General features: G+C 30.7%; 1 long non-coding RNA gene across 1 annotated transcript; it reads left to right on the plus strand.

Annotated features, from left to right (window-relative positions):
- The first annotated feature begins 1,140 nt into the window (after positions 1–1,140).
- On the plus strand, positions 1,141–8,890 carry LOC127732350 (uncharacterized). The gene is made up of 4 exons (XR_007996206.1): positions 1,141–1,606; positions 3,356–3,510; positions 6,635–6,731; positions 8,824–8,890. It is a non-coding gene; the product is annotated as an uncharacterized LOC127732350 (long non-coding RNA).
- Positions 8,891–11,420: the final 2,530 nt, after the last annotated feature.

Here is an 11,420-nt window from a genome sequence, read left to right on the forward strand (position 1 = left end):
CAAAACATATTTTATTCATTACTTTTAATAGATTCTAAAGTATTTCTTATTGTTATATTCTATTTCATTTCAGTTAAATTTTTACTTAATATTTTTAGGCACAAAAATATTTTTACCAGTATATATATACAAGTTTAAGATTTTTAGTTAGTACTGTTTTTTTAATAAGATTTTTAATTTTTTGATAATAATGTTCCATACCGTTTCAAATATTTTTTTCTCAGCAAAATTTTAAATACAAAATTATTTTTGCCCTTATTTCTATATCTTCTAATCTTTCTGATTGTCCCTGTGTTCCTAAATTAACACTCTAATTCACCATCAAAACAACATGAACAATATCTATTCAATAAATTTTGTATGCATTCCAGGAATAGATTATTTATCAAATGCAGGCATTCCTGGAACACACCTGAGCATTTACATTAACTGGTGGTCACACATATTTTTGATATGTATGTAAATCCTGCTAAAATAACAGCTGAAAATGCAAGAAAAAACGGAAACTGCAATAATCTGTGCCATACATGTACACAGGAAAAATTGCAACATATGTTTTTCATATGTTTTCAAAACATATGAAAAACATATGATTTTCATATGTTTTTCATATGTTTGTCCCAAACATATGAAAAACATATGTTTACAAACATATGTTTACATATGTTTTGAAACATATGAAAACATATGGAAGCAAACATATGTTTTCATATGTTTTATAAAATATGTTTACATATGTTTGTAAACATATGAAAAACATATGATTTTCATATGTTTTCATATGTTTTAAAGGATATTAAAAAAAAATGTTTTGAGAAAATGTCAAAATTTGTCATTTAATTATCACATACATTTTTTCATTTATTATCTATATAGCGTATTTCTCAAACAGGAAAGTTCACTTTCTACTCTTCCCACTAAAATCCCACATGATCATGATGATGAAAGCAGGTCAGCCCTGTCAGTGTCACCCCCACAGCAGAGCTATCTAATTTTGAATTGAACAGAATGTAGAATAAGTGAATGGGTTATAAATATCAAATAATAATATGAATAAATATTCTTTATTTAGTTTGTTCTTTATTCTCAATTCTTTTTTTTTTTTTTTTATTAATAATCCAATTATTCTCTATGATTCTTTATTCTATATTTCTGCCTTTTTTTACTATCTGTTCTTTATTTTGCACTTTTTGTCATTATTTTCTATTCTTAAACTCCCATCTTGATTCCAGACCCTCAAATATACGTAAATGTACGAAAGCTTGCATGGTACGTCGAACACGAAAACCCGGAAATCTTTTCACCGTTACCGTTTTTTATACTATGACGCAAAATCCATGGACGCTCACGCGATCATCTGTTGCTGTCCTTTTAAAAGTTTTTAAGAATGGACAGAGATAGATGATACAAGGAACTTTGGTTTTTCAAAGTGGTGAATCAAAAATTTATTATAAACAGATAAATTGAAATGGGTGACTTGTCGATTAACTGGAAGAAACCGGGGAACGGAACATAGAAAATTTATGAAACGAAAGTCAACGCAACAAAAGTCAAAGTGTTTTTGTTTTGATGGATAATTTTACGTACCCTAAAAGCGGAACGAAAGGTCAATATTATTATGCACATTTTGTTTAATTACTGGATTAAAGCAGGAAGATGTGTGTGCTTTATTTTTCACGAAAGACTATTTGACTGTAGATATTTGTAAACCTGAGAACGACATTGAACCCCCCCCCCCCCCCCCCCCCCCCCATATTGTAATATAAATATAATTGCATTGGGTAATCCGTTTCATTATCTATTTATATTTCATAATGAGGATATTACAAGATTTCGACACAAATACATCCCAAATAACCATATAATTTGTAAGCCCTTTAGACAATAAGACAAACTTGGAAAAAGAAAGGGATATCATATACAAGGGGAGGACATCATATACTTGATGTAATGTATTGAAATTGTTTATCTAATGTCACAACAGAACTTAATTACTTTAACTGATGCAGACCTGTATATCTTATGATACATGTGTGGTATTTGTATTTGTTTTTCAGTTGTTTTAAAACCATGAAAATGTAGACGACTTTATTATCTCTCCAGCAATTAAAAGCTATTTTACACTTAATAGATAGGGGTGCCCCTGGGGATCAATTACTCCCCCCTTTTCATATAATTTAGATTTAAAAAATGTATATACCTTTTCATACATCGCGTAGGTAATAATGTACATGTAACCTTTTCCCAATTTTAATAATGAATGATTCCAGGACATGCAGGAGTGGACAAGAATCACATTCCGGTATTACCGAGAAAATCATCACATTTGATTAAAGCTCAAATCTGAGGCTCAAATTCCTTATTTTATGTTAACTTAAGGCAAAACGAGACTTGCAACTACACAAATGTAAGAAAATTACAGGGCTTTGCATCTGAGAGGGGGGTAGGACCTTTATCGGGACTCTGGGATCGGGTGTTTTTAAGCTCAGGATTTCGGGATTGATCCTTTCGGGATCCGGGAATTCTTTTTTTTCGAATTTCGGGATGTCTGGATTTAATTTTTTTTAAATTCGGGACCTCAGAATTCCATGTTTTTAAGCCCGGGATTTCGGGATCAGGACCCCTCCTACCCCCCATCATATGACAAGTACAATAAGCCTTGATTATCCTGAGTCTGAGACTACTATTACTGAGTACTATAACAATAAACATCTAGTATTTCTCAGCCTTATCATACATGTATTATACTTCTGATAGTTTTCCACACCTATTCACATATATATATATATATATATATATATATATGTTTAAGCTAAAAAAAATTGACCCAGGCTATTACAGCGGCAGGTCTTATCACCTTGTACATTATAAGTAGAAGTGGACCCTAGAGTGCATGAATGGTCTACTTTACATCTACTTAAATGAGAATATAAAAATAAGAAGATGTGGTAAGATTGCCAATGAGAAGAGTCCAATTCTCCACAAGAGATCAAATGACATAGAAGTTAACAAGTATATTAAAGTTATGGTACAAATGTACAAGATGACTTCAACAACGAACAAAGCCCATACCAGAAAGTCAGCTATAAAAGACATTTAATGGAAATGACAAATGTTAAACAATGCAAATGAGGAAACTAACAGACTGATAATGATTTATAAACAAAACAAGGAACAAATAAACAAATATGATATACAGCAACAAGAAACAGGGCAAGTCTAGATCTGTTGTTCTTGTTTTAAAAGATCAAAATAAGCCATTTTTGCCATATAAAAATATTTAAGGCAATTTGGCAGATGTATTGTAACTTCATTTTATTATACATTTGAACATGTTATACATTATTTCTTTTAGCATTTTCAATGAAAGTACATTTTCTACATGTACTTCAACAGAACAGAATTCATTTGAGGCCTTGCTTTCTAGATTATATAATGGATTCATAGATTGTCATATTGATTTATGTGCATAAAAGGAGCAGTAGTCAATGAATAATTTTGTGATGAGAGGTATGTAATGAAGAGGATAACTTTGTTTAAATATTTTGTTGTTGTCAGACTGTATACATGTTGCAAGTTTTGAGGTCATAGACATGATAGAGTTGAAAGTTTTGATTTTGTTGTGGGCTATTTCTATAAGCAGTGACAAATTTTTTTTTTTACAGGTCAATTTTATAAAAAATAGGGTTGGAAGCTCTATTAACACTTCAATGCTTGTTCTTTTTTTGTCTTGCAACAACAGTCATGAAGGTGAGTCTTGGGCATGCTGTAACAGAGGTGAAGTCATAAACAATTTGTTAAAAATTGAGATTAGGTCAGTTTAAGAGGAACCAAACAATAACTTATGGCCGAGTTATGGTTAAATAAGTCAATAATATTTTTTGCAGTAGAAGTAGGATATCCACTTCTCATTTCCATTTCCATTGAGATTATATGATCCAAATCCCTCAGTCATGGTTGATTGACTTTGATAATTTTACTTAACTTAAATGTGAAAAGTTTCTGATTAGGTCAGTTTGAGTGAACCAATAATGATAAATCATTGATATTTGCATGAATTGATATGCAGTTGTATATGTCAGAGTACTAGCACAACAACAAATGGAAGTTTTTAACGACCTTGACTGGCTATACAGCCCTTGCACGGTCGGCTTTACTAGCACATTTCATATCCCTTGTTTTTTTATTTTGCCCAGCCCCTCAGTCATGGTCTATTGATTTTGAAACTTTGTCAAGTCATGGATGGTGTGTGACTTTGGATGTTTAAGCATTGTCATTTGAATATCAACATTTGAAATCAACTAACAGGATTTCATACAGAGAAGACATACTTCTATGTCTAAAGTTTATTCATATAATATTAATGTATACCAAAGGTTTATTATATACCAGTAATGTCTTGGATAAATTATTTATACAGGAATTACTTCATTTTGAAATGTAAATTCTAAATGGAAGATAACCATTTTTTCCAGTAAAGCACTGTTATGGTTGCATTTTTTTGTCAGATATTTTTGTAATTCATACCATAGGTCTATATCAGCATGGTCTTTTAGTTTTATGAGTTAGAAAATAACTGCTGATCAAATATGTTTACAGTAGTTATACCTCTTGGAAATAGATATTGTTAGAAAAACTGCATTGCAAGCAATCTCACACATGTCTTCATTTCTTTTAGATTATTTATAATTTATGAAAAAGGTTAAAAGAACATACATATATTTTGCTTTTTGACAGCAAATTTTATATATCCATCAATTGGCGAAGTACATTGAAGCGCTGTTCTTTTATTAAGTGCATGAAGTATGGATGGTAACACAAATGACAACATATTATGTTCATGAGTTAATATTGCCTTGTCTGAAAATAGTATACGCGAAGTACTAACATTGAACTATGGTAATGTTGTAACTCTAACGCTGTAGTGAATGATGTTATTGTATAGATTTCATAGCTACAACAACGATTAAACGTGCAATCATAAGTATTTATTGAGATTCCACAACATGCCTATAAATGGTGTATTTAAACAATTTTGCCTATGTAACAGGAAATCAAGATTTAATAAACATCAAGAGTTAATGCCTAAATATTGTTTTTTATACGACCGCAAAAAAATTTTGCCGTCGTATATTGGTATGACATTGGTGTCGTCGTCGTCCGAAGACACATTGGTTTTCGCACTCTAACTTTAGTTTAAGTGAATGGATCTCTATGAAATTTTACCATAAGGTTCAATACCACAAAAGGAAGGTTGGGATTAATTTTGGGGGTTATGGTACCAACAGTTAAGGAATAAGGGGCCAAAAATAAGCATTTTTGTAACTTCCAAGACATAACTTGTGTGTTAGTGTATGGATCTCTCTGACATTGTACCACAAGGTTCCATATCACAAAGGGAATGCTGGGATTGATTTTGGGGGTAATTGCCTCAAAATTTTAGGAATTAGGGGCCAAAAAAAAGACAAAAAACAAGCATTTTTCTAGTTTCATGACAATAACTTGTGTGTAAGTGTATGGATCTTTCTGAAATTGTACTACAAGGTTCCATATCACAAAAGAAAAGCTGGAATTGAGTTATGGGGTAACTATGTTTAGGAATAAGGGGCCAAAAAGAAGCATTTTTTTAGTTTCCAGACAATAACTTGTGTTCAAGTGTATGGATCTCTGAAATTGCACTGCAAGGTACCATACCACAAAGGGAAGGCTGGGATTGATTTTGGGGGTAATTGCCTCAAAATTTTAGGATTTGAGGCCAAAAAGGGGCAAAAAACAAGCATTTTTCTAGTTTCAGGACATTAACTTGTGTGTAAGAGTATGGATCTTTATGAAATTGTACTACAAGGTTCCATATCACAAAGGGAAAGCTGGGTTTGAGTTTGGGGGTAATTGCCCTAAAAGTTTAGGAATTTGGGACCAAAAAGGGGCCTAAAACAAACATTTTTCTAGTTTACAGACAATAACTTGTGTTCAAGTGTATGGATCTCTCTGAAATTGTACTGCAAGGTACCATACCACAAAGGGAAGGCTGGGATTGAGTTTGGGGGTGATGAATCATAAGGGGGTTCAAAAAGTTTGGGGGAGGGATTTTTTTTTCCTTTTTTTTTCTTTAAAATTTTCCGTTTTAAATTAATTGGTTATTTCTGATTTATATATAAAAGCAAATAATAATGATATGGTTTGAATAGGTAAATTAAAAAATTTTAAGTTCTTAGACCACATTCATTCTGTGTCAGAAACCTATGCTGTGTTAAATATTTAATCACAATCCAAATTCAGTGCTGTATCAAGCTTGAATGTTGTATCCATACTTGCCCCAACCATCAGGGTTCAACCTCTGCTGTCGTATCAAGCTGCGCCCAGCAGAGCATTTTATTTTAAACTGTAGACAGCAGAATAGATGATTTTATATTGGAAAAAGTTCAGTACTATACTAAGACGGGCTTAGGCTATACATATATTATTAATATTAGTTACACTGTTGATCTTTTTGTTGTTTGCTTACACATTTTTTCCATTCACTCAAAAGTAAAAATATAAATTAGTGACTCTGAGCATCAATTCATACTTCATCTACAAAAATGATCTAGTTTTTGTCTGGAGTTCTGGATTAAATTAAGATTTACAATTTTAGCTTATTACCATGGTTACCAAATGAAAGGAAAGTGCAGTATTAGAATCACTGGTGTACATGTAGATGCGGATGTCCGGCAAAAAGAACTGGTATCAAAGTAAGATCATCTGTAGAATTGCAGTTAATTTAAATAATTTAATGTTATCTATTTAAACCTTTTTCAAGTGTAATTGTACATGTTACGGCATGTATACTGTTGTTTATTTATGTCATTCTGATGTCAAGTATGCATCAAGGAATCCTTATCCTGCTCTCCTTCTTCTGCTCCACACACACACACACGCATGAGATGACAGAAGTTCAAATAATTATAGCATTTGCTTATATTATGAATTGTATATTTAAAAGTTGTTCTCGTCTAAAATATACATACATTGTAAAATATTTGCAACTGAACATTAAAATAAGCAAGAAAAATCAATCGATTATTGTTTTTGCATTATAGGAATGAGTTTTCAAACATACATGTATAACAATTGAATAATTTCCTTTTAAGCTTTTTTTATGAACCAGCATATAGATATAACATGTATAAGGAGATGAGGTACATGTATGATTCTCAATGTGACAACTATCAATTAAAAAACCAAAGGACGAAGATGTAAACATTTGCTGGTCACTGTACAGCCATAAACAATGATCAAAATCCATACCATAAAGTAACCTATTATGGCTATACATGTAACTTGTATAAGGATGAAAAAATGTGAACCAATAAAAAAAATAAAACTACACACAGTATGGCAGACAGCACCCAACATAAGAACCAAATGTCAGAATCAGCCAGAAAGGGCTGGACTCATCAACAAGCACTAAAAAGAAATAAAAAAATAATAAAAGATGCAAAAATTATGTATTCCCAAACTAAAATATCTATCAGTTCACCTTCGACAGATTTAATCAATTAATGTAACAACAAAACATTTGTCATTTCAAACAGTCTAAGAAAGCATGACTTTGTGTAATGCCAAAATATTGAACACACAAGAATATGTAGGACCATAACAGCATATAAGTATTAATAGTTGCATAGAATTTCAATTTCTGAAATACATGTTCTGCTTTTTGTCAAGCTTGCAAATTTATTTCACGAAAGCGAGACTGTGATCCTAGATTCTGCCAGAGGCGTCGCTGTCCTAAAATTTAGGTTCAGTCTGTGGTTAAATTTTTTTTGAACATTGATAACTTTGTCAAACAGACATGGGATTTTGTGAAATTGAGACAGAATATTCGAAGCTTCTTAATGACCAAACTACAGTATCCAAGGCAAAATTTTGAAAATATTCTTTTTCATATTTCTGTATTTCAACTAATAAATGGGCTTAGTTTCTGATCTAAAATTGAGAATGGAAATGGGGAATGTGTCAAAGAGACAACAACCCGACCAAAGAGCAAAAAACAGCCAAAGGCCACCAATGGGTCTGACAGTAATCACCTGAACTTGACCTCATCTTCATGGTTCATTGGATATTTTTTTCTTGCTTAGTCTGTTTTCCAGATACTATAAGGTAAAGGTGAACTATAATTGGTTTCTGGAATGATTGTAAATTAAAATTGTAAGGTGTTTAGGTTTAACTTTACATTTATCTTGCAGGCTTCATCTGACCTTAACCCTATTTTCATTGTTCATTGGTCAATATTAAATTTCTCTTGATTTGGTCTTTTTTTTAGATACTAAAAGTAAAGGTGAACTACCTTATGTTTATGGAATGATTGTAAGGTGTTTATATTTGTCTTGCAGGTACAATTCTTGCCAGATTTTTTAAAACTTATTCTATAGGTTAATATCAGCATAATCCTAGTCAAGCTTTATAAATTTGGCCGATCAACTTTTTTTAAAAGAGTTATGCCCCTTGGAAATAATAAATTTATGGAAAATGGCCTCGTAAATGCTCTCATTTTTTTTATTAAACTTATACATGTAGTATACTATTATAATGCCCTGGTCGGTTTGAAATATTTAGTATACAAGAAAAAGAACTTTTTTTCCCCCAAACACATTTTTATTTATAAAAATTTTTGAGAACAAAAAAGAAAATTGAGAATGGAAATTGGGAATATGTCAAAGAGACAACAACCTGACCAAAGAGCAAAAAAACATGTTTTTTTTTTTAATATTGCCCCTTGATAGATAAAAAATGTACGACTAGGTGGACATTGAAACTCTGTTCTTTTATTTTTACTTGCAGAAACTGAAAAGTAAAGAAACAGAACCAAAGAACGTTAATTTTAGATTAATACAATATTGAACTGAAAGTCAATTTAGTTGTCTTTCTTAATCATACAGGATGTTTCCAAAAAAGCAGCTGCATACACATGCACCAGTAATAGCCAGCAGTGAAGACAATTAAATATCTGTGTATGGTGATATAGCAATAGAAATATCACATACATCATAGGAAAATAGAAATGGAGTATGTCAAAGAGACACACATAATGACATATGAAAATAGAATATAGACAATAGAAATGGAGAATGTCAAAGAGACACACATATGAAAATAGAATATAGACAATAGAAATGGGGTATGTCAAAGAGACACACATATGAAAACAGAATATAGACAATAGAAATGGGGCATGTCAAAGAGACACACATATGAAAACAGAATAGAGACAATAAAATTGGGATATGTCAAAGAAACAAACATGAAAATATAGAATATAGACAATAGAAATAGGGTATATCAAAGAGACAAACATATGAAAATAGAATATAGACAATAGAATTTGGGTATGACAGAGACAAAAATATTAAAAATAGAATACAGACAAAAGAAATGGGGTATGCCAAAGAGACAAACATAAGAAAATAGAATATAGACAATAGAAATGGTGAATGTCGAAGAGACAAACAAACCAAAATAGAGTATACTAGACAATAGAAATGTGGTATGTCAAAGAGACAAAAATATGAAAATAGAAGAGACAACAAGTTAATAAAAAAAAAATTCTACTTGATATAAAAATTATGGAGCACTGTTATTTTTCTGCATAAAAGAATGCCTGTATACAGTTGTTTTTTATTTGTTTGAGCTTTTGATTTTGCCATGTATTTTCTGTGGAGTTTGGTATTTTGGGTTATTTACTTTTTAAAGCAACAGCTCATCACAATGAAGTATTTACACTCAAAATGAATTCCTGACAGAAAAAAAGATAATAAAGAAAACATATTAAAACATCAAAACATAACTCTAAAAAACCTACCGCAAAAAAAAATACATATATATACAAACCATGTTTAGAATCTATGAGAAAATAAATGCATTTGAACAATTAAAAACATATAAAAAATATATATTGAGGACCAAGATAAAATCATATGAAAACATATGTTTGGGCCAAACATATGAAAACATATGTTTAGGACAAACATATGAAAACATATGTTTAGGCCAGGTATGAAAACATATGAAAAACATATGTTTGTAAAAAACATATGAAAAACATATGTTTTCCATATGTTTACATGTATGAAAAACATATGTTTTTCATATGATTTTAAAAACATATGTTTTTCATATGTTTTCCATATGTTTTTCATATGTTCGAAAACATATGTTTTCATGTCGGGCCTAAACATATGTTTACATATGTTTTCAAACATATGAAAAACATATGTTAAACATATGAAAACATATGTTGCAATTTTTCCTATGTAGCTCCACTCTATCTGGGAACAAATATGATCTTAACACAATTTCAAAACAAAGTTTTTTTTTTGGGGGGGGGGGGGGGGGGTATATAGGAATCACCCTGTCCGTCTTTCCGTCCAACTGTCTGTCCATATGTCTGGTAAACGCAACTCCTCTTTAATTGATGGACCAATATTGGTAAAACTTCACACAGTTGTAGTACACAACCTGAGGATGTGCATGAAGGAAAATATTTGAAGGAGAATATAAGAATATTAAAATTTACTTAGTTAAATATAGCAATAAATGGCAAGTATTGTAAGTAAGGGCAACTTCTCCTAAACAGATTAATTAATATTGATGAAACTTTACATTGTTGTTGTACACAACCTGTAGATACATGTACATGAAGGAGGATATTTCTGGTAAGATTTTTTTTCAAGGGAGATAATTGAAATTACTTAGTTTAATAAATATCACAAATGTGGCATTAGGTCTTGTAAGCACAACTCCTCCTAAATGACTGTAGCAATATTTATTATATTTTACATAGTTCCAGTACATCACTCAGACCAGAGAATGTGCATAAATGAAGATATTGTTGGTTTTAAATATTTAAAGGGAGATAATTAACTTACTTAATATAGATGTATTTATTTTTTTTTACACACTGACTTAAAATATGCAAAGAGAGATAACTCTAATTACTATAAATTTTAAATGTTCTTCCAGTTTAATATAGCAATATGTAAATGTAGGTGCATTCCTTTTATTTAAAATAATTAATAGTAGTTCATTCATTCTGTGTCAGAAACCTATGCTGTGTTAAATATTTAATCACAATCCAAATTCAGAGCTGTATCAAGCTTAAATGTAACAAGTTTTACCTTTCTAAAAAGGTAGTGAATGCTTCGTAGTATCATAAATTACATGTTCTAGTGTGTTTTTATGTTTATATATTATTACAGAGAATATTTTAATTATTTATAAATTTCATTTCAGAGTCATTTAATGCGTATAATCTATAATTGTTATCTTTTAGGGGGAATACTTTTAAGATTATCTTTATCAATATGACAGAGCACCCGAACAAATTTAAATTTAAAAAAAATACGAGTCTAAATTGATATGGGTTAAACACGAATAAAACA

Source organism: Mytilus californianus, unplaced genomic scaffold (assembly GCF_021869535.1).
Source record: "Mytilus californianus isolate M0D057914Y unplaced genomic scaffold, xbMytCali1.0.p SCAF_23, whole genome shotgun sequence".
Taxonomy (NCBI): Eukaryota; Metazoa; Mollusca; class Bivalvia; order Mytilida; family Mytilidae; genus Mytilus; species Mytilus californianus.